Below are 27,956 nucleotides of genomic sequence, written 5' to 3'. Positions count from 1 at the left end.
GAGAACAGTCAACCAAGGTGGAGGGCAGTGAGACAAAGGCACGGAGCCCAGGAGCCAGGAGAAGAGCTGATGGTGGGGAAGAGCCGGCAATGAGGAGAGGCTAGGTCTGTGATGGTAGACTAGTCAGACAGCCCTCCACATCCACTAGCTGCAGCCTGCTGGAGTCTAATTACAGCTTTATTTTTTTTTTAGAAAGACCAGTGTTCTTATACGCAATCAGTGGAAGCAGTTCCTGCAGGTTCCTGGGACCACCACCAGGAAGACAGCGGGGCCTGGACCACACCTGGGAGGCAGCCCACAGGTGAGGTGTGACCCAGCCTCAGCAGCTGTTCTCGCCAACGGCAGGCCCCGGGCTCCAGGTTATGTGAACATTAGAGTTAGGGCTTTGAAGAGGAGAGTATGAAAGTAGAGAAAGAATTAATTTATATTTATTGAAACCAGAAATATTTCGCACCACAAGCCCTGGAGATTTAGGGTACTTAAACAACTGTCACAGTTTTTCCATAACTCCCAGAGAATCAGCAAGGTAACCAAAAGTTAAGAAACTGGTGACAATAATTCTCATATCTTCACAAAGGCCAATACCTGAGCCTGGGAATTGTGAAGACTTCAATACTCACTCTCCCTAGGCATAAACACAAAGTAATACTCCACATGTCTTTGGGAGTAACAAACCCTGTCAGTTTAATAAAAATTGAACTACTGGTTGTAAGTTTGGTAGACCGGGGCTGTTGTTTAAGTGATAATATCTTAACTTCAGTAAGGGGTTTGAACAGAAACCACTCGACAAACCAGAAAACGGTTGCAATGTTGGTATGGGAGTATGAAAACAAAGTGTGTTTTCATAGGCTGGGCTTGGGCCAGGACATCTTAAAATTTCATTAGTGATTGCAGAAGAGAGTACGAGAGAAAGGAATAAAAGAGACAACCAGCATGGGGTTAGAATACAGCAATAATACAATAACCATCTAAGACAGAAGAGCGAGCCAGAGGGAGAGGGAGAGAGATACAGCAGACACCAGTGGTCACAGACAGAGAACGAAGCTTGATAGCATGAGGAACCTTTAAAGATAAAGAACAAATTAAGCAAACAAAAAATGGAGTGAACACGGAGTACAATGAAACACCCACTCTCTGGAGTCCCCAGGAACAAGTGACTCTAGAAAGCCCGGTTTCTAACAGCCGAGACGCCTTGAAGCGTCAACTTTGGATTTTATCTATTTTTAATGGAAGAATTTCAAAAACGTATCACCCATTTCTCTGCTCTCTTTAAGAATGTGTTGAGTATAATATACCCTTCTCTTGATGACTCAGGACAGTTGCCTATGATCAAAAATTACTTTTTAATTAAAAAAATATTTATTAAGTGACTCTACTGTACATTTGCCTGGTCCTTTTTTTATTTACTTTAAAACCAGGCCTTGAAAATATTATGTTAAGAGAAAAAAACACAGTCACAAAGGACTACATATCGTACGATTCCGTTTATATGAAATGTTCAGCACAGGCAAATCTGTAGAGACAGGAAATGGGTGCCTAGGGCTAGCGGGTGGGAGGACTGGGGCATGGTGGCTAAGGGGTGCGGAATTTCCTTTTGGGGTAATGAAAATGTTTCAGATTGACCATGGTGAAGGATGCACGACTCTGTGAATACACTGAAAGCATACCATTGAGCTGTACACTTTAACCCCTTCGTGCCCGGTGGTACATGAAGCAACCATGAACTTGCAGCCTCTGGGGTTTACTGGGAAGCCGCTATACTGTTGACAGCGTACGCTGCCGCAAGGCAGGGACCTTTGTGACTGTCTGAAACTGAAGAACTGGGCGTAGGCTGGAAATTACTGTTTTTACAGGGTGTTGTATGAGGGGTCTGAATTTTTGGTAGGAAAAACAGAAATTTTGACAGTTTTTATTTGTTACGCATGTGTGCCAATAGACCCTGGTGGGAACTCTGGGGTATAACTACTGGTACTTCATGTGTACCACTAAACACTTGGGGTAGGCTTGTGGGGGGGGACAAGAAAGAAAATCCATTCTACCTACCAAAAAATTCAGACGCACCCAATATTCAGCATGTTTCCATTAATGAAAATACATGTAGCAACAAAAAATTCTAAGCAGAAAATACCTGAGTCACCAAAAGGTTAAATGGATGAATTATATGATCTATGAATTATACCTCGATAAAGCTTCTAAAAGAAAGAAAGAAACAGTTTAACCATGTCCAGAAAACAGAGAAAGCCGATGAACAAGGATGAGGAAGGCAGGAAAGCATAACAGGGCTGGCCAGGAACCAGTGCTGCTGAGCGACTGTTCACGTCTGTAAGCTCTGCCCCTGCGTACAACAGCCCTGGGTGATTATGCGGCTCTGCTGTCTTCTCTCTCCTGTTCTTATGTCTGCCTGGGACATAGAGCTTTATGGCATCAGCTGCTTCTGACCAGCTTGGTCCCAGAAACCACAGCGGTTAACAGCCAGGCTTTGGAGCCAGAAGGGCCTGGGTTTAATGACCATGTCGTAACCTTTACCAGCAGTGGATCTTGGGCTTTAACCTCTCTAAGCCCCAGCTTCTCCATTTGTAAAATGGGAATGAAAATTCTCACAGTGTTGTTAGAAGAATTCAATGAGATAAAACTTGAAAAGTGACCAGCTTTGTGTCTGACTCATAGGAAGTGTTCGAAGGAACTTTGTATAGGGGAAGGGTTATTAGCAGGCTCTAAGTGAAAATTTCACTATGAATGAAGCCTGAGTCCTCAAGGCATGACCTTGGCGATATTTATTTTGGTACTCAGATTGGTAAGGACACTCAGATCAACTGATATTCCTGTCAGATGAGGTGTTACTGAATTACCACCTTTCCCTAAAATAGAAGGGGGAAAGGAACAAACATTAATTGAGCACCTACTATGTGCCATGTGCTTGACACTCAATATCTCATTTAATTCTTAAAGGAATCATATGAAATGGATATTCACATAATCATATGAAATGGAGCTAGAGAATATATCCAGAAATTTGGAAGACAGCCACCTGGGCAACTGACTAGAAGAGATCCATATCTGTGCTCATTCCAAAGAAAGGTGATCTGACTGAATGTGGAAATTATTGAACAATATCATTAATATGATATTTTGCTCAAGATAATTAAAAAACGGCTGAAGCAGTACATCAACAGGAAACCTCAAGAAATTCAAGCCGGATTCAGAAGAGGACGTGGAACATAGGAGGTCATTGCTAATGTCAGATGGATCCTGGCCAAAAACAGAGAATGCCAGAATGATGCTTATCTGTGTTTTATTGACTATGTAAAGGCATTCGACTGTGAATCTTAACAAATTATGAGTAACATTTTGAAGAATGGGAATTCCAGAACACTTAAGTGTGCTCATGCAGAACCTGTACCCAGACCAAGATGCAGTCTTTTGAACAGAACAAAGGGATACTGTGTGATTTAGAATCAGCAAAGGTGTGCATCAGGGTTGTATCCTGTCGTCACATTTATTTAATCTGTATGCTGAGCAAATAATCCGAGAAGCTGGACTATATGGAGAAGAACAGGGCATCAATATGGGAAGAAGACTCATTAACAACCTGCGTTATGCAGATGACACAATCTTGCTTGCCGAAAGCAAAGTGGATTTGAAGCACTTACTGATGAAGATCAAAGACTACAACCTTCAGTATGGACTATACCTCAACATAAAGAAAACAAAAATCCTCACAACTGGACCAATAAGTAACATCATGATAAACAGAGAAAATACTGATGTCAAGGATATCATTTTAGGTGGGATCCATGATCAACGCCCATAAAGTAGCAGTTAAGAAATCAAATGACGTAGTACATTGGGCAAGTCTGCTGCAAAAGGCCTCTTTAAAGTGTCAAAATAAAGATGTCACTTTGAAGACTAAAATGCGCCTGATGCAAGACGTGGTATTTTCAATTGCCTCACATGCCTGTGAAAGCTGGACAATGAATAAGGAAGACTGAAGAGGAATTGACGCCTTCGAATTGTGGTGTTGGTGAAGAATATTGAATATACCATGGACTGCCAGAAGAATGAACAAATCTGTCTTGGAAGAAGTACAAACAGAATGCTCCTTAGAAGTGAGGATGGTGAGACTTTGTCTCACGTACATTGGACATGTTATCAGGAGGCACCAGTCCCTGGAGAAGGACATCACGGTTGGTAAAATAGAGGGTCAGTGAAAAAGAAGAAGGCCCTTAACGAGATGGATTGACACAGTGGCTGCAACAAAGGGCTTAAACATAGCGACGTTTGTGAGGATGGTGCAGGACCGGACAGTGTTTCATTCTGTTTTACGCGGGGTTATTATGAGTGGAAACCACTCGGTGGCACCCAAAAACAACGTAGATGGGGAAAACCAGACTCATAGCGACCCTATAGGACAGAAGGAGAACTGCCCCATAGGGTTTCCAGGGAGTGGCTGGTGAATTTGAACTGCAAACCTTTTGGTTAGCTGCTGAGTTCTTAACCAATATGCCACCAGGGCTCCGATCATAATAATAATGATAGTAATCACTGTTATGATGTGCTAAATTCATTTCATTTAATCCTCACCAAACCCTGTGGTGAGTTACTACTATTATTCCATTTTACACTGAGGCACCAAAAGAGTATGTAAATGGCCCAAGGTCACATGGTTTAAGTTGCAAATTTGGGATACAAGCAGAGACAATCTGACCCTAGAGTCCGTATCCCTTCCATGTTTACGCTGTCCTCTAGGAACACAACTGAGGGTCTGAGTGGTCCCCAGATGTAACAGGAAGCCAAGCTGCAAGAGGTACAGTGAATGGGGCACTGGACAAATTAAAACAAGACAGTCCCTAGTGCCAGTCGGGCAGTCAGGTCTTTTGGGGCGACTTGAGAGACACTGAGGAGATCTCGCTGGGCTCTTCTTCGTACCTGAGAATACACACACAGAATACCACTTTTTCATTCAAGGTCATTTGTCGTTTGGGTTTTTGTCAAAATGGCTCTGAATACCTGCTAACAGCTTCGACTGATTTTCCAATCTTTCCCTGGCATGCTTTTTTTTTTTCTCTCTCTCTCACATGGCTTTCATAGCAGAGAAGAAAGGAAGAACTTGAAGGCCTGGGAGGCTTGTTAGAGGACAGGTGAACTCTGAGAATCACGACCTCACCTACCTCCTCATTCTGCACTAGAAACCCCAGCTCAGTCTTAAAGGCTTCTGTGCGAGCTCGCTGAAGAAAGTCAGGACTCTGGTTAGATCCATGCGATGCCTGCTCTCCGGGGCCGCTCCGGACTGGGAACAGCAACAGTCCTTTTCTCGGCTGCTTCTACTCTGCTTGGATGATTCAGCGCTGGCAGCCTCTAACACATCTGGGTCTGAGAAGCTTTTGTTGTTGTTGTTGCTGGTAGACATTCTGTGAGAAGGCGGACAGTGACCAGCTGTTCCCAGTCTCCACAGAGAACAATTCGAGCAATAGGTTTTGTGGTTTTTGTTTTGTTTTTTTAATTTAATCATGCTTTAGGTAGAAGTTTACAGCACAAATTAGTTTCTCATTCCAAAATTTATACAGATTGTTTTGTGACATTGGTTGGTTGCAAGCCCTTCAATATGTTGGTGCTACAGCTGCTAACCAAAGGGTCGGCAGTTCGAATCTGCCAGGTGCTCCTTGGAAACTCTATTGGGCAGTTCTACTCTGTCCAATAGGGCCGCTGTGAGTCGGAATCGACTCGATGGCACTGGGTTTTTTTTTTCCTTTGGGTCCCCCCGTCCACCCTGGGTTCCCTGCGTCCATTCGTCCAGTTTTCCTGTCTGAGCAATAGGCTTAAGGCACGTGGTTTTTTAGTACACTCCTCTGGATCCTAAAACCATCTCAAGCTGTCCCCCCTCCACCCCCCGCCCCAGGCCTTCTGGAACAGGCAGATTTGACGAGGCCATCAGTCGCTTAATGAGAGCTACATTCACTTCATTGTATTTTTGGTGTAGTCAGAATTGACTCGATGGCAACGGGTTTGGTTTTTTTTAGGGGCAGGTTCGGTACAGTACGTTTAAAAATGCTTTCTCACAGCTGACACAGCTGCTGTTGAGTGTTGTGCACAAGAGAACTAATGGCTGCCCGATTCTGTCCCATCCCTATCATGGGTTACTGTCAGACCATTGTGATCCATAGGGCTTTCCCGGCTGATTTCCCGAAGTAGGTCATCATTCTTCCTAGTCCTCCTTGGGCTGGAAGCTCCTCTGAAGCTTGTTCGGTGTCCCAACAACACGCACATCTCCACTGACAGACCGCGTAAGGGACATTGGCTGAGAATTAAACCCAGGTCTCCCGCATGGAAGTTGTGAGCTCTGCCGCTGAACCATCACTGCCCTGACTCTAACTTTGTCGTTGCTGGGTGCTGTCGAGTCAGTTCCAACTCATAGCAACCCTGTGTACAACAGAACGAAACACTGCCTGGTCCTGCGCCACCCTCACAATCATTGTTATGTTTGGGCCCACCGTCGCAGTCACTGTGTTAATCCATCTTGTTGAGGGTCTTCTTTTTTGATGACCCTCCACTTTAACAAGCATGATGTCCTTCTCCAGGGACTGGTCCCTCCTGATCACACGTCCAAAGTACATGAGATGAAGTCTCCCCATCCTTGCTTCCAAGGGACACTCTGGCTGTATTTCTACCAAGACAGATTTGTTGGTTCTTCTGGTAGTCCATGGTATATTCAATATTCTTCTCCAATACCATAATTCAAAGGCATCAATTCTTCTTTGGTCTTCCTTATTCATTGTCCAGCTTTCGCATGCATATGAGGCGATTGAAAATATCATGGCTTGGTTCAGGTGCCAATCTAACTAGATGTATAGAATTATAACATTCAGAACCCTGAATGTGTTTTCCCCAGATTGAGGATAATTTTGTTGGGCTTCAGTGGCCTGGCTAGAGAGGGAAATTCCCACAGAGCAAGTAACCGTTAGAGCTCTTTTTCCTGCGTTCTTTCCCACTTTCAAAAATCATACTGCTACTCATGTGAAGAGAGCACCCCTGCAGATTCAGCCTCGGCCAGGGGCACGGTTCTCCCAGGCCTTCCTCCCACCTTCGGCCAGAGGCATCTCCAGGTCCCCCATTCCTGCCTAACCAGCTACCAATCCTGTTAATGAGAGTGGGGTGGCCCAGGCTCAGGAAGCAATGAGGAGCGACCTGAGGTAGCACCCCACAGCAGTTAATGTTTGATTCCTTAATCCTACAGCTAAAAATCAGAGGGCTTCCAGTGAGGACCATTGTCCACCTTGTAAACACCCCAAGAGCAGGAGAGACTACAAGGTGGCTGTGGGTGGGGACAGGACCAAAGGACTCCTCTGCTTTCCCCAGCCCCTCCTCTGCTTACAGGCAGCTGATGAGAGACAAAGTATCTCCTGAGGTGATTTCTCAGGCCCTGGCCACCCCACTCTCATTAACAGGATTGGTAACTGATTAGGCACATCTTCTGGCAGGAATGGGGGAGCTGGAAATGCCTCTGATCGAAGGTGGGAGGAAGGCCTGGGAGAACCGCGCCCCTGGCCTAGGCTGAATCTGCAGGGGCGCTCTCTTCACATGAGTAGCAGTATGATTTTTAAAAAATATTACACATTCGTAGTGGGCAAGAACGCAAAGAGCTCTAAGAGTTATGTCACCGCCATGGTCCAGGTAATATATTAAGCTAGTAACAGTGTCACGCACTTTAAGAATCTCGAAAGCACAGCTGCCCAGACCAAGTTTTATAAGGGAGAAAGAAGATAGATATATTCAAGGACAAGGCTGGGGGACCCTGTTGGAGCTGGGGGCCGGGGGACACTCATGAAGACACCAGACATGGTAGAAGTGACATAGGGTGGAAGGGCAATCTGTAGGACAGGGTCTGTAGCCGTGGGCTCAACAGCTGGCCTGCTCTGGGGTATCCAGGTGCCTGGGTTCAGCTTTGTCTGAGCAGAGACCAGGAGGAGGCAGAGAGCCTTTTTCTGCTCTACAGTTGGGAGACACTTAAGGGAGAATCAAACTCCATGCTAATTTAACAGTTATTAATAATTGACAGCACCCATTCCTTGAGGGTTGTTTCCACAGTGCTTAGAGGCCTGAGAACTAGTGATAATAAAATTTTAACAGAAGATAAAATTGGGTTAGGAGTTTTTCTGCCTCCATTGAAAATTGTCCTATACATAAAACATTCATTTCAAGTTATAAGCTAATAAACAAACACGTACCCCCTAGGCTCCCATGTATGAAAATCTAATGTGATAATGAAAATCAAGACATGGAAATAAATGAATTATAAGAAAATGATCATTTAGTACACAATGAATAAATTATTGGAGTAATCAGCCAACATGTGAAAAATACCCACAGGACAAAAAGTGGGGAGGGACTGGCGCCTACCTCCCACTCTATCAGCTGCATCAATACGTGGCTTTATTTGTTTGGGTTTTTCCTTTATTCTTTCAGCAGGCTTTCATTGAGCATCACTGATTTGACAGGTGTCGTGGGGCAGTTCTACTTCGTCCTACAGGGTTGCTATGAGTCAGAACCGACTTGACAGCAACAGAGTTTTTTGACCCTAGTAGTGCAGTGGTTAGGCGCTTGGCTGCTAACTGAAAGGTCAACAGTTTGAACCCACCAGCCACCCTGTGGGAGAAAGATGGCAGTCTGCTTCCATAAAGGTTATAGTTTCGGAAACCTGATGGGTCAGTTCTACTCTGTCCTATAGGGTCGCTATGAGTTGGAATTGACTTCAGGGCAACGAGTTTTGTTGTTGCTGTTGTTGGGCTAGTTTCACCAAAACTAGGGGAAATGTGCTCCTTCCAGGGGTGGACCACCAGCTTGCATTGAGCAAGGTACGCATGGACTTAATTGTTTTTACTTGCTAATCTGTGGTGAGCAATTTCACATGGGTCTCACCACGTCTTTGACGTGGTGGGGGACAGGTGAAATTGTGCATGGAAGACTGGTGGGAATCTGGCCCTGGCTCCATTTGAGGCCCTCACTCACCTTCCTTCTTTTCTCTTTTAAAGTGATTCTGTGAATGCCATAAAAATAATAATAAAAAAAAAAGGCAAAATGAAAATCCTTTTAGTTCTTGTTATTTTTGTTACTTTTCATCAAGTTGGCCCTGACTCATGGAGACCCCAAGTACGGAAGAACGAAATGTTGCCCAGTCCTGTGCCATCTTCACCATCGTTGGTACCCTTGGGTCCATTGTTGTGGCTGCTGTGGATTTGGAGTGCCTTCCAACCTAGGGGCTCATCTTCCAGCACTATATTGGATAGTATTCTGCTGTCATCCGTAGGGTTTTCATTGGCTAGTTTTTGGAAGCAGAGCACCAGGCCTTTCTTCCTGGTCTATCTTAGTCTGGAAGTAGCACTGAAACCTGTCCATATGGGTGACCCTGCTGGTATTTGAAATACTGGTCGCATAGCTTCCAGCATCACAGCAACAGGCAAGCCACCACGGTAAGACGGACAGACGGGTAGTGGACTTAGTTGTTAAGCTGCCCAGTACTTGCCTATATCAAGTCACTGGTGACGATGGACACCTACATGTCCCTTGGCTCCCATCTCTGGTGGCTCTTTCTATTCATTCTCTAAACACTGATCTTCCTTAGGGTTCGTCCTACTGCTCTCTATCTTTAGCCCTTTTCTAAGTCATTTCTTCCATTCTCACAGCCTTAAAAAACATGTTATGTTTCAAGCCAGAACCCTCCTCTGAGCCCCAGGTTCACACATCTATCTCCTCAACACCTCCACTCCGTGAAGCTCAGGTTTCCCAAACTCAGCCGAACCTCCCCTCGCTGCTCCTCTCTCCATCCAGTAAATGCAACAGAATCCACTTAGCTGCTCAAGACAAAACCCCACAAAGCATCCTTGATTCCTCTCTTTCCCTTACACCCCGTATCTAATCCATTGGCGAGTCCTTTCAGCTCTACCTTCAAAACATATCCAGAATTTGCCCACTTCTGAGCCCTGGTAGCCCAGTGGTTAAGCATTCAGCTGCTAACCAAAAGGTCAGCAGTTCAAATCCACCAGGCACTCCTTGGAAACCCTGTGGGACAGTTCTACTCTGTCCTATAGGGTCACTATGAGTTGGAATCAACTGGATGGCAACGAGTTTGGTTTGCTTGTTTCTTTCTTTTCTTGGATCCATCTCCTTGGTTGCCACACTGGTCCAAGCCACCGTCATCTGTGGCAGAGATTTGTACAGTAGCCTCCAGTGGGTCTCCTCACTGTCACTTTGCCTACCCGACCAGCAGCTAGAGTGGTTTAGAAACAAAAATTAGATCATGTCATGCCACCCACTCCCAGTCTGCACAAACCCTTCAGTGAAATCCTGCCATGCTTCAGGTTGTACCCCAAGTCCCTGACTGAGCACGCCCCAGCCACCTCGCCAGCCCTAACTTGAACCATTCTCCCCGTCCTCACGATGTTCTGGCCTTACTGGCTTTAGGACTTGGCTCACTCAAGGTCAGGTCATTCAAGGTCAGCATCAGCTGATAAGAAATCTCAAGCCCCACTTCAAACCTACTGAATCAGAATCAGGATTTCAACAAGATCCCCAGGCGATCACGTGCAAATTAAATTTTGAGAAGCACCAGGTAGATTAGAATACGGCAAGCTCTTTCCACCTCAGGGCTTTGGTTTACACAGACCTTTACCCTGGCTCTTCAAACGGCTTGTCCCTCGGATGTCTCTGGAAGTGGACGCAATAAACCACAGCTGCTTCTAGGGGTAGGAACTCAGAGTCTGGCAGCAGTGTTAGAAGGGAGCCTCGCTTTTCGTTGTATGCTCTTGTTCACCATCTGAATTTTGTCCTCAGCATGTTACCTTCTAAAAAAACAGTGGCTGCAACAATGGGCTCGAGCGTAACATTGATTGTGAAGATGACTCGGGATCAGGCAGTGCTTCGTTCCGTGGTGCACAGGGTCACTATGATTCATAGCCGACTCAATGGCACCTAATGACGACGACAAAAACAAAAACAAAGCAGTTTTAACCGCTTTCCCCTTTTCAGCCTTTAGTTCTGCTTATGGCCATCGGCCCATGAAACATAAATTCCCCATACTCAGTTTCACAACAGGCTTTTCTTTCCCTCAAGCTGCTTACCACACTCTGCAATTACACATGTTCCTTTCTTTACCAGTTGACTTCCTCACCAGGGCGCAGAGGCCAGGGCTGGGTCTGTCTTGCTCACCAGCGGGGGTCGACAGTCTGCAGCTCAGTGCCTACATACAGTAAGCTCTCAGATACTTGACGATGAACTGCCCTGAGATCTGACGCTCAAACACCCCTCTTTGCTTCCTGCTTCCCTCCAAGCAGTTGGCTTACCCATTGTCTCCCACTGCTCCTGTTTCTTACCTCCTAAGGTCCTTTTTTTTATTTTTAAGGTCCTTGGTGGTGGTCCTTGGTGGTATAGTGGTTAAGAGCTATGGCTGCTAACCAAAAGGTCAGCAGTTCAAATCCACCAGGCGCTCCTTGGAAACCCCTATGGGGCAGTCCTACTTGTCCTGTAGGGTCACTATGAGTCGGAATCGACTCGACAGCAAGGGATTTAGTTTTGGTTTGAGATCCTTAGTTCTCCTGACTACTCCCTGTCTATGAGCACTTCATCCTCTAGCCTTTCTGGTTTGGATATTCAGTCCTGCACTTTCTTCTCCTTCGGCTCCCTCACACTCAGCAGTTTACTTTACTCCCAGTTTAAGAGAAAAATGGAATTCATCAGAAAAAACTTCCTTACTTATCTGCTACAAAACTCACCGACCTATCTGTGTTGCTCTTTTCTTTTTCTCCTCCCTGTTTGCTAAAATGACATTATTCAGCCTCTGTAGGTGCTCTGGTCTAACGTCTTCAATGGTGTGCTGGTAAATGTTTAAAGACCAGCTCTCAGGGAATAAAAAGCCCTCATCGGTAAAGTTTGCCAATTTCCCTGGTGTAAATTCTCCCACTATGACCAGTTTCAAGCTACCAATGTAGTATCACTAAACACAGAGTTGGGAAGAGATGTGCAGAAGCCTATAATTACGTAGGATTTATGCCACATAGATACAATAGATATAAATAACCTTAAGAACATAGAAATCAGTAGAACATAGGAAAATAATTAGAGAGTGTTGAGTTTTGAGTAATTATTATGTTTTAAATATAATTTATTCAATTGTGAGTTTACGTTATTCAATTTTTACTACCGACCCGCTTAACAATGGGTGATACAAATGGTTAACAAATGGGTGATACAAATGGTTAACGTACTCAGTTGCTAATCAGAGGTTGGAGGTTCAAGTCCACCCAGAGGCACCTCAGAAGAAAGGCCTGGTGATCTACTTCTGAACAACCAGCCAGCGAAAACCCTGTGGAGCCCAGTTCTGCTCTGCCACACCCGGGGTGCCACGAGTCAGGGGCGAGGCAGTGTCAAGCGCTGGGGGTGACGTAGCAGAAACATGCTTAACAATCGACTCAGGAAATTTCTGAGAATTTAGCAATTGGCTCTCCTCTGGCAGTCGTCCCTCACTGGCCACTTTCTCACCCCCCATCGAGTTCTACGACCACTACACTCTGGCTCTGGCCGCCCGGGATATCTCTTACTTTCTTTTTGGTCTTATCTTACTGAATCCCTGGGGGCATCAGACTCTCCTGGCCACTTACTCCTCTCGCTTTCTCAGCCTGCCAAGCTCATACTTCCTGCTTCCTCTCTGGCTTTCACAGCTCTGCCAAGCTCACACCTCCTCCTCCCTCTCTGGCTGTGAGCTCTTGCCCACTTTCCTTCCTCGATTCCCCTCCTGTGTCCATCCCTCAGATGTAGGCACCTCCAGGCTCTGGCCTCAGCCCCTTCTCCCCTCGCACCTTCTCTGGACGACTACAGCACGTTCACAGTCTCAATTATGACCTTCAGTTCTGGATCGCCAGCCCAATCCTCTCCTGGGCTTTTTCCCATAGCAGGGGTTCATTATGTATTTGTGGAATTAATGAATTGATGAATGAATGGACCGCTGAAATAATCTCTCATCTCTTCTCCTTCCTTACTGGCCTCCAGTCCATCTTTCTAAAGCAGGGAGGCTGCTGAAGTGGTCCAGTGAGGCCAGGCTCAGGCCAGGTTGGTGAGAGTGAAGATGGAGATAATTGAATGGATTTACAAATTGAGTGTGGGGGGCGAAGCTATAGATTTAAGGAATTTGCTAAATGTGGGGGTGTGAGAAATAGGTGTAACCGGGATAAGCCATGGGTATCTGGCAGAAAAACCCAGGTAGAAAGGTGCCATTAATTGAAATAGGGACTAGTACAGGAAGAGCCTATACACTGGAGTCCCTGGGGTGGTGCGAACGCTGGGCTACTAACTGAAAGGTTGTTAGTTAGAACCTGTTCACCCAGAGGTTCCCCAGAAGAAAGGCGTGGTGATTAGCTTCTGAAAGGTCACAGCCATGAAAACCCTATGGGGTGCAGTTCTACTCTGACATACGGGGTCACCATGAGTTAGAATTGGCTTTACACCAACTGAAAAAAAAAACTAGGAAGATCAGGCTTGTGGGTGGGAGAAGTGCCTGGAGCCACAGATCCTACTGGACTTCTGGAGATGATAGGAAGACAGATGAAGTTCAGATCAGAGGTCTGGGATGGAGATACAAAGTTGCAAGTTGTTAGCATATGGATGACAGTAGTGTCACATAGGTGAAAACAAAAGGTTTTCAGTGATCATTCACATTTAGGAGAAACTCCCAGGTCCTGAATGCTCTCTCCCACAACCCCCCTCCCCTGCCAGCTCATTCCTATCATGTATTGAATCTCAACGTCTTGTGGTCTCCTCTGCCCTCCCGAGTAGGGATGGTGGATGCCCCTCCTGCTTACTCCGCGTTGTCCTCTGCTCAACTCCCACAGCAGTTGCCACATTGTGTCACCGCTCTGGAGGGCGTGCTGTCTCTGCCAAGGTACTTGTCCAACCCCCCGGTCCCTGTGTACTGAGAACTGGCCGAGGGCTGGGACCTTGTCATCTCTCTCCTATGTTTATCCCAGCACATATCCAGCACCTGGCTCATGGTGGCTGTTCAGCAAATATTTGTTGAAAGAGGCATTATGAAATTCACTTTCCGAGGCATGTAAGCCAGCTCCAAAGAACGCAAATCCAACTGGCATTGGTGTTGGAAGCATCTGATTGCTGGAGTCCCAGCCAGTCTCTCTTGGACGTTGAGAATTGTGTACTTAAGGAGGCATGAAGACTTTCAGAGGGTGCCAGCTTCCTGGGGATGCCAGGAACACGTGCCTGTTTGTGTCACCCTCACCTTTTCTGGCCACATTTCAAACAGATCTCGAAAGTCTGACCGCTCTACGAAACTGCTGGGACCCGCCTTGGGTAAATACGCAGCTGCCACCAGTGCGTCTCACTCATTGCCCAACACTTGTTTTCTTTGGTGCACGAGCTCTCATTTATTACTATTTGGATATTGTGCATTCATTTACAGCTTGGCTGCATATAGCGAGGTGCTTATCCACCTCTTCACAGCACTGCTGTGGCTCTTGAATGGTGAAATGCTCTGAGGAGAAGATGAGGCAGGGCCTTGGAGACTTAGCTGTTGGTTGTGAGGCTCTGGGGGTAAACTCAAGGATGTCTCAGGGGAGCTAAAACAGTGGCGATAGGAAAGAACATCTCTTCATTCCAAATTTTCTACCTGGGATTGTGCTGGGTGCCAAAGAGAAGAGAACTTGTCAGGTTACCAGAACCAGGACCAGCTGTACAAATCAAGCAGAAAATGCCTGTACCTGTTCTTTTTCAAGCTGGAGTGCTTGCTCAAGACCAAGGTGCTGGCAAAGTGCCCCGGGAATGAGGACGTCCTTAGGAGGCCAGGAGAGCTCCACACACCCAGGCTGCCCTCCTGCCTGCCCCAGGCCCAGCCTGGGGAGCCACCGGCAGACTGCTATCCGACAACAGAAGAAGCAATTATGGATTCCATCTCCCTGTGAGGCTGGCTCACGAGCAGCCCCGCAGGGCTGTGGTTTGGTTTTAATGAGCGTCTAAAAAAAAACAGTTACTGTCAAGTGACTCTGATGCCTGGTGGCCGCATATGTTGTGGAGTCAACCGTACTCCATAGGGTTTTCCAATGACTGTGACTTTTCAGAAGTGCCTTCTTCTGAGGCACCCCTGGGTGGACTTGAACCACCAACCTTTTGGCTAGCAGTTGAGCACTTAACCATTTGTGCCACCCAGGGGCACCCTTAATGAAGGAACAAGACTCCAAAGGCTTGTCATGACAAGGCCTAAATTCACTTGTGTTTTATAGACTTAGGTCACATGGAAGGCCTTGAAATACAATCCCAGAGAATAACAGTCAGCTCTGTGTGTATGCGTGTGTGTGTATGCATGTGTGTGTGTATGCATGTGTGTGTGTATGCATATGTGTGTGTGGCATGTGAACAGGGGGCTTAGAGAGGGGCAGTCCTGATCCCCAACCCAAGCTCTGCTTCTGGGTGGAGGAAAAGTTGGGTGGGCATGGGTGAGCACCTACCTTTCTCAGAGGCAATTTCTGGGGTGAAAAAAACACACAGCCTTGTTTCTGCTGCTGGTTTTTAAGTAGAAGTCATTGCACCATTCCCTTGCAATGCCCTCCTGTGGTCCTCAGTGGAGGGCTTCACCCCTCAGTGAACATACTTTCTTGTTGACCACGTTTCACCAATCCGTTTCTGAAATGGGGGAAATTATAGCCAGTAATTTCTCAATCGGGACAACACACTTTCCACTGTCATTTCAAAATAAAATAAGGCAGACAAGGAGTTATTGTCCTTTAAGCCATTAAAACTCATCTTTATGTTGTCCTGGTGGTCTTTTCCCCCACGAGTAGTTGAAATGAAGGTTAAACAGTGCCCATTTTACATTACTACAGAATGCAAACTAGTGAACCCTACATTTTTTGACATTTTAAAAACAAAGTTCACAAATCTCTTAGATATAACCAAACACCTTGTATGATAAAATTTCTAGGCTCAGAGGTGAAGGACCATTGACTTGAAGGACACCTACGTCAATTGGCACGACATAGCTTATAAAGACAAAGCTCTGCATCCTACTTTGGTGAGTAGTGTCTGGGATCTTAAAAGCTTGCAAGCAGCTAAAAGAGACCAATAGATACAAGTATTGGTCTCTGCCCATCCAGAGCAGAGGAGAGTGAAGAAAACCAAAGACCCAAGGGAGCGATTAGTCTAAGAGACTAACGGATCACGTGTACCACAGTCTATATGACCCTCAGACCAGAAGAACTAGATGGTGCCTGACTACCACTACTGACCACTTTGACTGGGATCACAACAGAGGGTCCCAGACAGAGCAGGAGAAAAATGTAGAACAAAAAATCAAACTCACAAAAAAGATCAGATTTAGTGGTCTGACAGAGACTGAGAGAACTCCTAAGACTATGGCCCTAAGGCACCCTTCTGACCTGAAACTGAAGCCATTCCTGGAGGCCACCTTCTAGCCAAATAACAGACAAGCCCATAAAATAAGCAGTAATACCCACGAGGAACGTGCTCTTTGGAACAATCAATTGTAAGATATCAAAAGGGCAATACTTGCCCAAAAGCAAAGATGAGAAGGCAGGAAGGGCTAGAAAATCAGGATGAAAGGAAATGGGGAACCCAGGTGGCAATGGGGGGAGCGCTGACATATTGTGAGGAATGAAGCCAAGGCCATGAGACTTTACATACACACTATAGAACGGGAATCTAATTTGCTCTGTAAACTTTCACCTAATGCAAAAAAGAAGAAAGTTCCCAGCCTACCATGCCCTGCATCAGCATTAGCAACTGCTTTCATTCCACAGGTTCAACACTGCCATAAAACCACGAGCTGAGCAGCTAAGATTTGCAGATAATATTTAAGTGATGCATAATAGAAAAAAAGGGAAACCCTGGTGGCGTAGTGGTTAAGTGCTGCAGCTCCTAACCAAAGGGTCAGTAGTTCGAATCCCCCAGGTGCTCCTTGGAGACTCTATGGGGCAGTTCTACTCTGTCCTATAGGGTCGCTATGAGTCAGAATCAACTCGATGACACTGGGTTTGGTTTGGTTTTTGGATAGGAAAAAAAACCCTTTCTTTCCTGTTTTAAGTGACATGGTTTTTTTTGTTTGTAAAGAGGACATGAGTAAATATTGTGGAAAACCCATTCGTATACCTTTCAAGGCCTCAGTAATCACAGTGGCAATCAAAAGCCCAAAAAGACCTAGGCACTAAATCAGGTGGCTTCAGAAATGCAATAATAAATCTGTAGTCAATTAATCTTTGCAGAGGAAACGGGAAGCACAAATCAACTGGCCTCGGACAATTCATTTTATTTAATCTATCCTTTGGATTTATGAAGGGATCCAGCTAATTCGAAGATGCTTTTCTTGGCACTTGCTGCTCTGGGTGGTTCTTCATCAAGAATATTAAGTTCCTGGAACCAATGACTCACAGCTTTTATTTCTGTGCTTTGTGCTCAGTACCTTGAACCCAGATTTTGCCATCTCAGAAGGTCAAGGAATTAACTCCTTTAGCACCTTAAAGAGGACTGTCTTAGTTATCAAGTGCTGCTATAACAGAAATACTGTAAGTTGATGGCTTTAACAAACAGAATTTTTTTCTCTCACAGTTTAGAAGGCTAGAAGTTTGAATTCAGGGTGCCAGCTCTAAGGGAAGGCTTTTTCTCTCTGTTGGCCCTGGGGGATGGCTTGTCATCAATCTTTCCCTGGTTTAGGAGCTTCTCAGCACAGGGACCCTGGGTCCAAAGGACATGCTCCGCTTCTGGCTCTTCTTTATTGGTGGGATGAGGTCGTACCTCTTTTTGGTCACTTCTCTTTTATATCTCAAAAGAGATTGACTCAAGATACAACCTAATCCTGTAGGTAAATCCTGCCTCATTAACATAACCACCTCTAATCCTGCCTCATTAACATCACAGAGTTTAGGGTTTACAACACATAGGATAATCACAACAGCTCACAAAATGGAGAACCACCACACAATACTGGGAATCATGGCCTGGCCAAGTTGGCACATGTTTTTGGGGGACACAATTCAATCCATAACAGAGACTCATCACCTGGATTAAGGTGCTAAAAAGACTTTTCTCTCAAGGAAGAACCCTTCAAATGACGAAATCTGGCTCAACCAACCAGTGCTGACTGAGACTTAAAGGGAGTTTCTAGAACCTTTGCTCTGAATCCCAAGCCTGGGATCACATAAGCCAGTGCATGTTTGAACCTAAAGCTCCTACAGAAGTGATTCAACTAATTCATTACTTTATGCAGCTTAGGGTGTTGCTGTCACTTTCAGCTTTTCGGACTGTTAAAATGATCAATAATATCAATACACAAGGAGGAAGGAGAAAGCAGTTCTGCCTAATGGATTAGCAATATTCTTTCAAAAAAAAAATTCTTTCAAAGATCCCTAGAATATGAAGAACTGTGACCAATCCCTTACTCTTCAGAATAAAAACGAGCAGCCCAGGTTAAGATGCCATCCGGGAGACCTTTACAAACTAGCAAATCTGGTTGTTTTTTTAAGTACTATTCCTTATATTGAAACAATGGAAAAATATAAGCAATGGTTGTTTTATATGGCAATGTCTAAAATATTCATACTGTGTATTTGTATTAATTACTTGGTTTAAGTTTCTGCCAAACTCCCCTGTGTATTTCAGCCAGTGGGAAAATTTACTCTATACCTTTAGATTTTCTAAGTTACTGGCTGCTGGGTTAAAAACCAAAAGTAGGCTAAGACAGAAGACTGGCACACATGTTTACCTTGCCTTCTTCCTAGAGTTCCATGGAGAATACTGTCAAGGAGTATAAAACAGAGTAATTTCATTAGAGAGCTGAGAAGAGGATCTCCTCAGCAGACCATATTTTGCCGTAATTCTGGAAGGGGAGAGTAGATCTGATGATGTTGCTGAGTTAGCTAAAACGGAGTAAGCAACAGCTCAGAAGATGCAAAGGAGAAAACTACCCAGAGACAGAACCTTTGTCTTGGCTCCTGAGATGCTCTGGGCTCAGAATTCTCAGGCATAGAACATGCTAGTGGAAAAAAGGGCTGGAGCTGGATTGGCTCAATGAAGATCTTTGAAGGAATGTAGTCCCACAGGGCAGTTACCTCATAGTGCCTGAGTTTTACCTGAGGCTAAACAGGATAGCTGCCCTCTAAAGAAATAAAATGGTTAAGCGCTGGGCTGCTAACTGAAAGGTTGGTGGTTCAAACCCACCCAGTGGCTCGGCAGGAGAAAGACCTGGAGATCTGCGCCCATAAAGATTACAGCCTAGAAAACCCTACGGGGCAGTTGTACTCTGTAACATGGGGTCACTATGAGTCAAAATCAACAACAACAAAGAAATGGCATAGTATGGTGGGGGGCAAGTTAGGGTTAAATTCCTATGTGGGTGTTGGTACCCAACCCCAGAGGAAAGTTCTCCTTATTTGGACTTTATGGGGGGTAAGGGAAGTAGCTGTTTCCTGTCTCTGCATGTAAAATTTAGCCTACCAGTTGATCCTCCCTGCCCATGGACTTGGTCTTCCTATTCTGGGAGAGGAATATTGGAAAAGGACTACACGAGTGCAGAGGAACCTGCAGACACTCCCCAAACCAATCAGTCTGGCTTTCATCAATAAATAAAAATGGACAACTAAGAAAGCCTTGAGGAAAACAAACAGTTCCAAAGAGAAGAATCAAGATGAGCAATCCAAGGACAGTTTTCAGGGAAAGAGAGAGAATTCAAGAATCAGAAACCTCAGAGGGATATGTGAAGGCATGGCTTCCATGAAACAAGAATAGGTTGACCTAAAAAAGGAGCAGAGAACAGAATTTCTTGGTAATTACCGATAGGAGTATCAGAACAAGACTGCAAACTTATCCTGACAAGCATGATTTTGAGTATTTGCCAGAGTATAAGAAGAAAGAATCCACATGACCTTAAGGCTTTGAACATTCTCTGTGGACAGGTGGGTTTAGGATCAGAGGATTATATTTATTTCTCTAATTACATGACTTGGCTTTGCAATGAGTAAGATTTACGTCATTAAAATACTATAAATGCTATTTATTGGTTTGCAACTTCTAGCATCAACTTCTGGCAAAGCACCAGGGATCTAGCAAATGTATAAAACAGGATTCAAACATTACAACATTGATATTGTAAAGGTAACAGTGGAACAGACAGTAGTGGGGGCAAGATGGGGAGGACTGTACAGTGATGAAAGAATAACAAGATCTTCCTATCACAGAGGAGAAGATCAAGAGTAACAGTCTCCTGTTAATGGAAAAAGAAATAGCAAAATTATAAAGGTACACAAAATAAAAACCATGTACATATGGTTTTTATTTTGTGTACCTTTATATCTATATAGATATATCTCACACAAATTTGAGGGAGTAGTGGAGGACTGAGGTAACATACGTCAGGCAGATTTCTCATATTTCGTAGTGGGGTGTCAGTAGATACAATAAAAATTAATGAATTAGGAAATAAAATTTTAAGCACATTATCTAGAACTATGGTTGTAAACACCTCCCCAAAATACAGAAAACAGTTAAATTTGGTTACTCTGGAGAGTTGCACTGCCTCTGGGAGTGCAAGATTTTGACATTTCATTTAACACTAGTCTTTATAAAACAGGGGGGAACTCTGGTGGCGTAGTGGCTAAGAGCTTGGCTGCTAACCAAACGGTTGGCAGTTCGAGTCTACTAGGCATTCCTTGGAAACCCTATGGGGCAGTTCTAGTCTGTCCTGTAGGATCGCTATGAGTTGGAATTGACTCGAGGGCAGTGGGTTTGGTTTTTGGTTTTGTATAAAACAGGGATTGGCAAACTATGGCTTACAGGCCGGCTGCCTATTTTTGTAAAGGAGTTTTTACTGGAATACAGACACACTCATTTGTATCATCTATGGCTGATTTTGCACTACAGTGGCAGAGTTGAGTAGTGACAGAGACCCTATGGCCTTTGAGCCTAAATTATTTCATATTTATTGTCTGGACTTTCACAGGAAAAGTTTGATCTGTGCTATAGACTATACTTTTTTTTTTAATGTGTGCATGCATTATTTTATTTTTAAAAAAGAAAGTTGAAGTGGAAAAATTAAAACTTCACATTTTTCACTACTTCTAAACCAGTGTAAACCTGTACTCTAGGCTACAAAAACCTCTATATAACTTATTTTCACTCTTAGTCTCTAATCACAATGCATTAGATCCTGGAAATGGGTTATTCACCTTTGAGGCCAAGAGAAGATATAGAAACAGAAGTTAGTTTGCTATCTGCTTTATTCCCCATCCCCTTCCCAAAGACTAGTTTTCAAGGAAGTGTAATGAAAAGGTTAACTTTTGTTTTATTCTGCATGACAATCTTTAAAAAGTCTTTTTAAATCAAAGGAAGTACAACTGACAGAAACCCCAACAACATGGAGATTGTAAATAAGGTGCTACTGACTAACAACTAAATAATAAATAACATTAAACAAACAAACAAAAAACCAAACCCATTGCCTTCAAGTTGAATCTGATTCATAATGACCCTATAGGACAGAGTAGAACTGCCCCATACAGGTTCCAAGGAGTGCCTGGTGGATTCCAACTGCCAACCTTTTGGTTAGCAGCTGTAGCTCTTAACCCCTATGCCAGCAGGGTTTTCCCCATGGTACTAGACCCCTTTAAAGTGTTGAAAAGCAGAGACGTCACCTTGAGGACTAAGGTGTGCCTGACCCAAGTCATGGTGTTTTCAATTGCCTCACATGCATGTGAAAGGTGGTTGATGAGTAAGGAAGATGGAAGAAGAATTGATACCTTTGAATTGTGGTGTTGGAGAATACTGAATACACCATGGACTGCCAAAAGAACAAACAAATCTGTCTTGAAAGAAGTACAACCAGAATGCTCCTTAGAAGCAAGAATGGTGAGACTACATCTCACATACTTTGGACATGTTATCAGGAGGGATCAGTCCCTGGAAAAGGACATCATGCTTGGTAAAGTAGGAGGTCAGGGAAAAAGAGGAAGACATTCAATGAGATGGATTGACACAGTGGCTGCAACAATGGGCTCAAGTGTGACAATGATTGTGAGGATGGTGCAGGGCCAGGCAGTGTTTTGCTCTGTTGTATATAGGGTTGCTATAAGTTGGAACTGACTCAGCAGCATCTAACAACAACAACATGATACTAGCTGTGAGAGGGGAATAATACTAGCTGGATCTATATCCTTATTTCCCCCTGTGGGACCAAAGTCTTAATTTATAGGAGGAAGGGCAACAAAAATTGTAGCCTCAAGTCATTGGTAGAAACCCACTGCAGCTGGGGCAGTGGGACAGAAAACAAAAAGCTCTACCCCTGGTAAAGGGGCAGGAATACTTATGATGTTCACAACTCTGAGTCCCAGGTTCAAGTACCCGCCTCAGACTGAGGTTTAACGAGAACATCAGAGAGTGCCCCCCACCTTTTCCCCCCATAATGCTAGTAAGCATCAAGTAAAAATAATGTGTGTTGTTGTTGTTGTTAGATGCCCTCGAGTCAGTTCTGACTCATAGCAACCCCAGGTACAACAAAATGAAACACTGCCTGGTCCTGAACCATCCTCAGAATTGTTATGTTTGAGCCCATTGTTGCAGCCACTGTGTCAATCCGTCTCATTGAGGATCTTCCTCTTTTTTGCTGACCCTCTACTTTACCAAGCATGATGTCCTTCTCTAGGGACTGATCCCTCCTAATAACATGTCCTAAGTATGTGAGATGAAGTCTCTCCACCCTTGCTCCCAAGGAGCACTCTGACTGTATTTCTTCCAAAACAGACTTGTTCCTTCTTCTGGCAGTCCATGGTATATTCAATAATCTTCACCAACACCAAAATGCAAAGGCATCAATTCTTCTCTGGGCTTCCTTATTCATCGTCCAGCTTTAGCATGCATATGAGGAGACTGAAAACACCATGGCTTGGGCCAGGTGCACCTTAGTCCTCAAGGTGACATCTTTGCTTTTTAACACTTTAAAGAGTTCTTTTGTGGCAGATTTGCCCAAAGCAATACGTCATTTGATTTCTTGACTGTTGCTTCCATGAGCGTTAATTGTGGATCCAAGTAAAATAAAGTCCTTGACAATGTCAGTCTTTTCTCCATTTATCATGATGTTGCTCATTGGTCCAGTTGTGAGGATTTTTGTTTTCTTTTTTAAAGAAAACAAAAAATAATGGGTACAGTTGGGAAATCTACACAAGACAGATTCTCTCTGGGGAGCAGTGCAAAGGGAAGACCCAAAGCCAATTAGAGAGCTCATATTCACAAAAACTGTCTGAAAAATTAGCCCACAGAAGATAACTAGAGAAATCTGAAGCCTCTGGTGCACTGAAAGTAACTATAACAACAAAAAATCAAGAAACTTCAAATCAGTCCAACTCTTGACTAAAATAATACAACTTCCCATATTAAAAGATTGGTAAAAGGAGAGACAGATTCATCTCCAAGCATAAAAAACATTTACCTTAATATACATTGTCCTATTCAATAGTTTTCAACAAGAAAATATGTGGTATACAAAATAGGCAAGGAAACACACACACACACTCACACACGCACACACACACACATATCTGAAGAGATGATGCAATCACTGTAACCAGACTCAGATATGACAGAGATATTGGACCTATCATACATTAACTATGATTACTATGATAAAAGCTGTAATGGAAAAATTAGACAACATACAAGAGATAGATAATTTCAGAAGAGAGATGGAAACTATAAGAAAGATACAAATTGAAATGCTAGGAAAAAAACAGTGACAAATAAAAAATGCCTTTTTTGATGAACTCATCAGTAGAACTGACAGAGCTGAGAAAAGAACCAGTGAACTTAAGAGAGGTTAACAGAAATTAGCCAAACTGAAATGCAAAGAGAAAAAATGTGAAAACAAAACAGGGCATTCAAGAGCTGTGGGACAATATCAAACTAACAGAGGCATAATTGGAATCCCAGAAGGAGAAGAAAGAGAAAATGGGGCAGAAGAAATATTTGAAAAAACAATGGTTGATAACTTTCTAAAATTAGGAGCAGACACCAAAACACAGATCCAAGAAGGTCAGAGAACATCAAGAAGGATAAGTATCCGTGGAGGAATCTGGAAGGCATTATGCTGAGTGAAATTAGTCGGCTGCAAAAGGACAAATATTTTATAAGACTACTGTTATAAGAACTCGAGAAATAGTTTAAACAGAGAAGAAAATATTCTTTGACAGTTATGAGAGGGAGGAGGGGGGTGGAGGGAGGAAGAGAGGTTTTCACTAATTAGATAGTAGATAAGAACTATTTTAGGTGAAGGGAAGGACAACACACAATACAGAAGAGTTCAGCACAACTGACTAAACCAAAAGCAAAGAAGTTTCCGAATAAACTGAATGCTTTGAAGGCCAGCATAGCAGGGGCAGGGGTTTGGGAACCATGGTTTCAGGGGACATCGAAGTCAATCGGCGTAATAAAATCTATTAAGAAAACATTCTGCATCCCACTTTGGAGAGTGGTATCTGGGGTCTTAAACGCTAGCAAGCAGCCATCTAAGATGCATCAATTGGTCTCAACCCACCTGGAGCAAAGGAGAATGAAGAACACCAAGGACACAAGGTGATTACGAGCCCAAGAGACAGAAAGGGCCACATAAACCAAAGACTACATCAGCCTGAGACCAGAAGAACTAGATGGTGCTGGCTACAGCCAATGACTGCCCTGACAGGGAACACAACAAGGACCCCTGAGGGAGCAGGAGAGCAGTGGGATGCAGACCCCAAATTCTTGTACAAACACCAGACTTAATGGTCTGACTGAGACTGGAATGGCCCTAGAGGTCATGGCCCCCAGACCTTCTGTTAGCCCAAGACAGGAAACATTCCTAAAGCTAACTCTTCAGACAGGGATTAGACTACACTATGGGATAGACAATGATAGTGGTGAAGAATGAGCTTCTTGTATCAAGTAGACACATGAGACTATGTTGGCATCTCCTGTCTGAAGGGGAGATGAGAGGGCAGAGGGTGTCAGAAGCTGGCTGAATGGACATGAAATGAAATAGAGGAGGGAAGGAGTGTGCTGTCTAATTAGGGGGAGAGCAGTTAGGAGTATATAGCAAGGTGTTTATAAATTTTTGTATGAGAGTCCGACTTGATTTGTAAGCTTTCACTTAAAACATAATAAAAATTTAAAAAGTACTTTTAAATTAAAAAAAAAAGATAAGTATCAAAACAAAACCAAATGACAGAACACTCACCCACTCAACCTACCAAGCAAACAAACAAACACACTAAGGCATATCATATTAAAACTGCTGAAAATCAAAGTCAAAGGGAAAATCTTGATGATAGCCAGAGGAAAAAATAAGACATGCATACAGAGGAATAAGGATAAGAATTATAACAGGCTTCTCATCAGAAATCATACAAGCCAGAGGACAATGGGTTGATACTTGTAAAGTGCTGGGGGGAAAAGAGCAGTGTCAATCAAGAATTCTATACCTAGTTAAAATATTCTTAAAAAGTGAAAGAGAAATAAAAACTTTCTCAGACATACAAAAATTGGATTAATTGCCAGCAAACCTACTCTACTACAAATGTTAAAGGAAGTTTTCCAGGCAGAAGAAATATGATAAAGATCAGAAAAGCTTCAGAAATGAAATAAATGAAGGCAAAGTAAAATCTTTTCTTCCTTATTTTATTTGCTTTAAAAGACAACTGACTATTAAAAATATTAGCAATGGAATATAAAAAAAAATAGCATATGTAAAAGTGAAATGTATGACAATAACGGCACAAGAGACGGGAGGGAGGAATTGGAACTACACTGCTATAAGGTCTTTATAATACCCGTGAAAAGAAAAAAAAAATTTTTTTTGAAGCAGTATAATATTATTTGAAGGTAGACTCAGTTTATTTTAAACCATATTTTGTAAACCTAGAGCAACCACCAAAAAAGTTTTTAAAAAGTGGTATAAAAATAAGTTAATAGAGGAGATAATACTGAATCATAAAATAATGTGCTTTCAGATCCAGAGAAGGTTGTAAAAGAGGAAATAAGAACAAAAAACAAATGGAACACATGTCAAATAGGTAGTAAGATGGCAAATTTTAATCCAACCATATCAATAATATTTTAAATGAATGGTCCAAATGCATCAGTTAAAAGATAAGAAAGCAAGGCTCACCTATATGCTGTCTACAATAAACCCACTTTAAATATAAAGATATACATAGGTTAAAAGTAAAAGGAGAGAGAAAAATATACCATGCAAACACTAACCAAAAGAAAGGAGGGGTAGCAATATTAATTTCAAAGTCAATTTGAGAACAAAAAAGATTATCAGGGATAAGGAGGGACATTACATAATGATAAAAGGGTCAATTCTCCAAGGAGACATAACAATCCTATGTGTTTGCACCTAACAACAGAGCTTCAAGACATGTAAGGCAATAACCGATAGATTTGAAAAGAGAAAGACAAATCCACGATTATAGTTGGAGAGTTCAACACTCCTCTTTCAGTAATTAATAGAACAAGCAGGCAGAAAATCTATAAGGACACAAATGACTTGAACAACACTATCAACCAACTTGACCTAATATTTATAGAACACTCCACACAACAAAAGCATTTCTCAGGTCCACATGGAATATTTACCAAGAACAGTCACCATATTCTGGGCCATAAAAAAGGCAATTTGAAGGCAATATTCCATGTACTAGGTAGTTTTGGTCTGACACAAACCAGAAAAAAGCAGACTTGGGTAGTTTGAAAAAAGCTCCTCAAGTATTTGTGGTTCTCCCGGTCCCCCACCTCCCCTTTCACGCTCTCCTCCAGCCACTTCTGCTAAGAACTTTGGGCTGAACTCTGGCAAGCAGGGAATGAAGGAGGGCGGGTTGTAAGTGACTGGAGCTGCATTTCCTTTCAGACAGACCCTGCATGGAAATATCTATGTAGCACTCATAAACGGCTCATCATTGTTTATGCATCCACGCAATAGCATTGACTAAGCATCTACTCTGTTCCAGGCCCAGCACTATGTCCTCTACTGATGAGAACACACAGACACCAGTAAAGGATGAGGCTGCCAGTCCTGATGGGGAGCTTGTAGACAGAGCCTGTGGCCTTCTGCAGACCAAACCAAAGGGATGTCCTGAGAACAAATGAGGAGTCAAGGAGACTGACGATGTATGAAACTCGAGAGAGAAAGTACAACGAAAAAACTGGAGATTATTTTCTTTTTCCTAATAAACAACCATCTGCCAGAAGTATCACAGCTCATGCTAAGCCTCACTGGAGACTCACCACAAAGGCTCAGAGCTGGTGGGGCCCAAGAGATCATCTTCCCAGTCCCAGAATCAGAAAGGCAACCCTAACCCTAAATAGATGTCCACAGCGCCATGGGAATAGATTATAAAGAGATGAGAGCTCTGTAAACCTGCTACAGCCAGAGCACAGGTGTCCAGTGGGCTCCCAGAACCACAGCCTTAGAGGGTCCCTGGATGGCCAAAGACATGTCTGGGACCAGCCACTGCCAGAAAAGCCAGCTCTTAACTCGGCCACTTTGAATTCAGGGCCCAGCCCTACACCCCTTGTAAACTCCTCACATACTAGGAGGGTTTCAGCCACCAGTGAGCGGTGTGCCAAGAGACAGCGCAGTTTAAGGCTAGCGCTCCTGCGGGCTGCGCCCTATTCACCATTGCTGTGGGCGTCCAGCCTCTGCCCCGTCCTGTGGCCTCGCATGAGCCAGGGCCATCCAGTGGTGAAAGCACGTGACCCTCACAGACTGGACGGTAGCTGGGGGCCGTGGGCGGACGACAATGAAAACAATCTGATGATCCTCTTCCTCTCCCACTGCCCCGACTTTGGAAGAAAGAGGAAGAATCTAAGTATAAAGGCTTTAGCTTCTGAAAGATTGGATTTATTTTGTCTCAAGGACTTCCTAGTGATCTGAT

At 43.7% G+C, this 27,956-nt stretch overlaps 1 long non-coding RNA gene across 2 annotated transcripts; it reads left to right on the top strand.

Annotated features, from left to right (window-relative positions):
* On the top strand, positions 1-27,598 carry LOC126060421 (uncharacterized). Of its 2 annotated transcripts, none has more exons than XR_007513587.1 (3): positions 1-104; positions 193-301; positions 27,030-27,598. It is a non-coding gene; the product is annotated as an uncharacterized LOC126060421 (long non-coding RNA). The 2 variants fall into 2 exon arrangements; XR_007513588.1 differs by lacking the exon at positions 27,030-27,598 and adding an exon at positions 15,971-16,027.
* Positions 27,599-27,956: the final 358 nt, after the last annotated feature.

This window comes from Elephas maximus, chromosome 17 (genome assembly GCF_024166365.1).
Source record: "Elephas maximus indicus isolate mEleMax1 chromosome 17, mEleMax1 primary haplotype, whole genome shotgun sequence".
In the NCBI taxonomy this organism is placed as follows: Eukaryota; Metazoa; Chordata; class Mammalia; order Proboscidea; family Elephantidae; genus Elephas; species Elephas maximus.
Note: the sequence above shows the minus strand (reverse complement) of the source record. Positions and strands in the feature narration are given on the sequence as shown.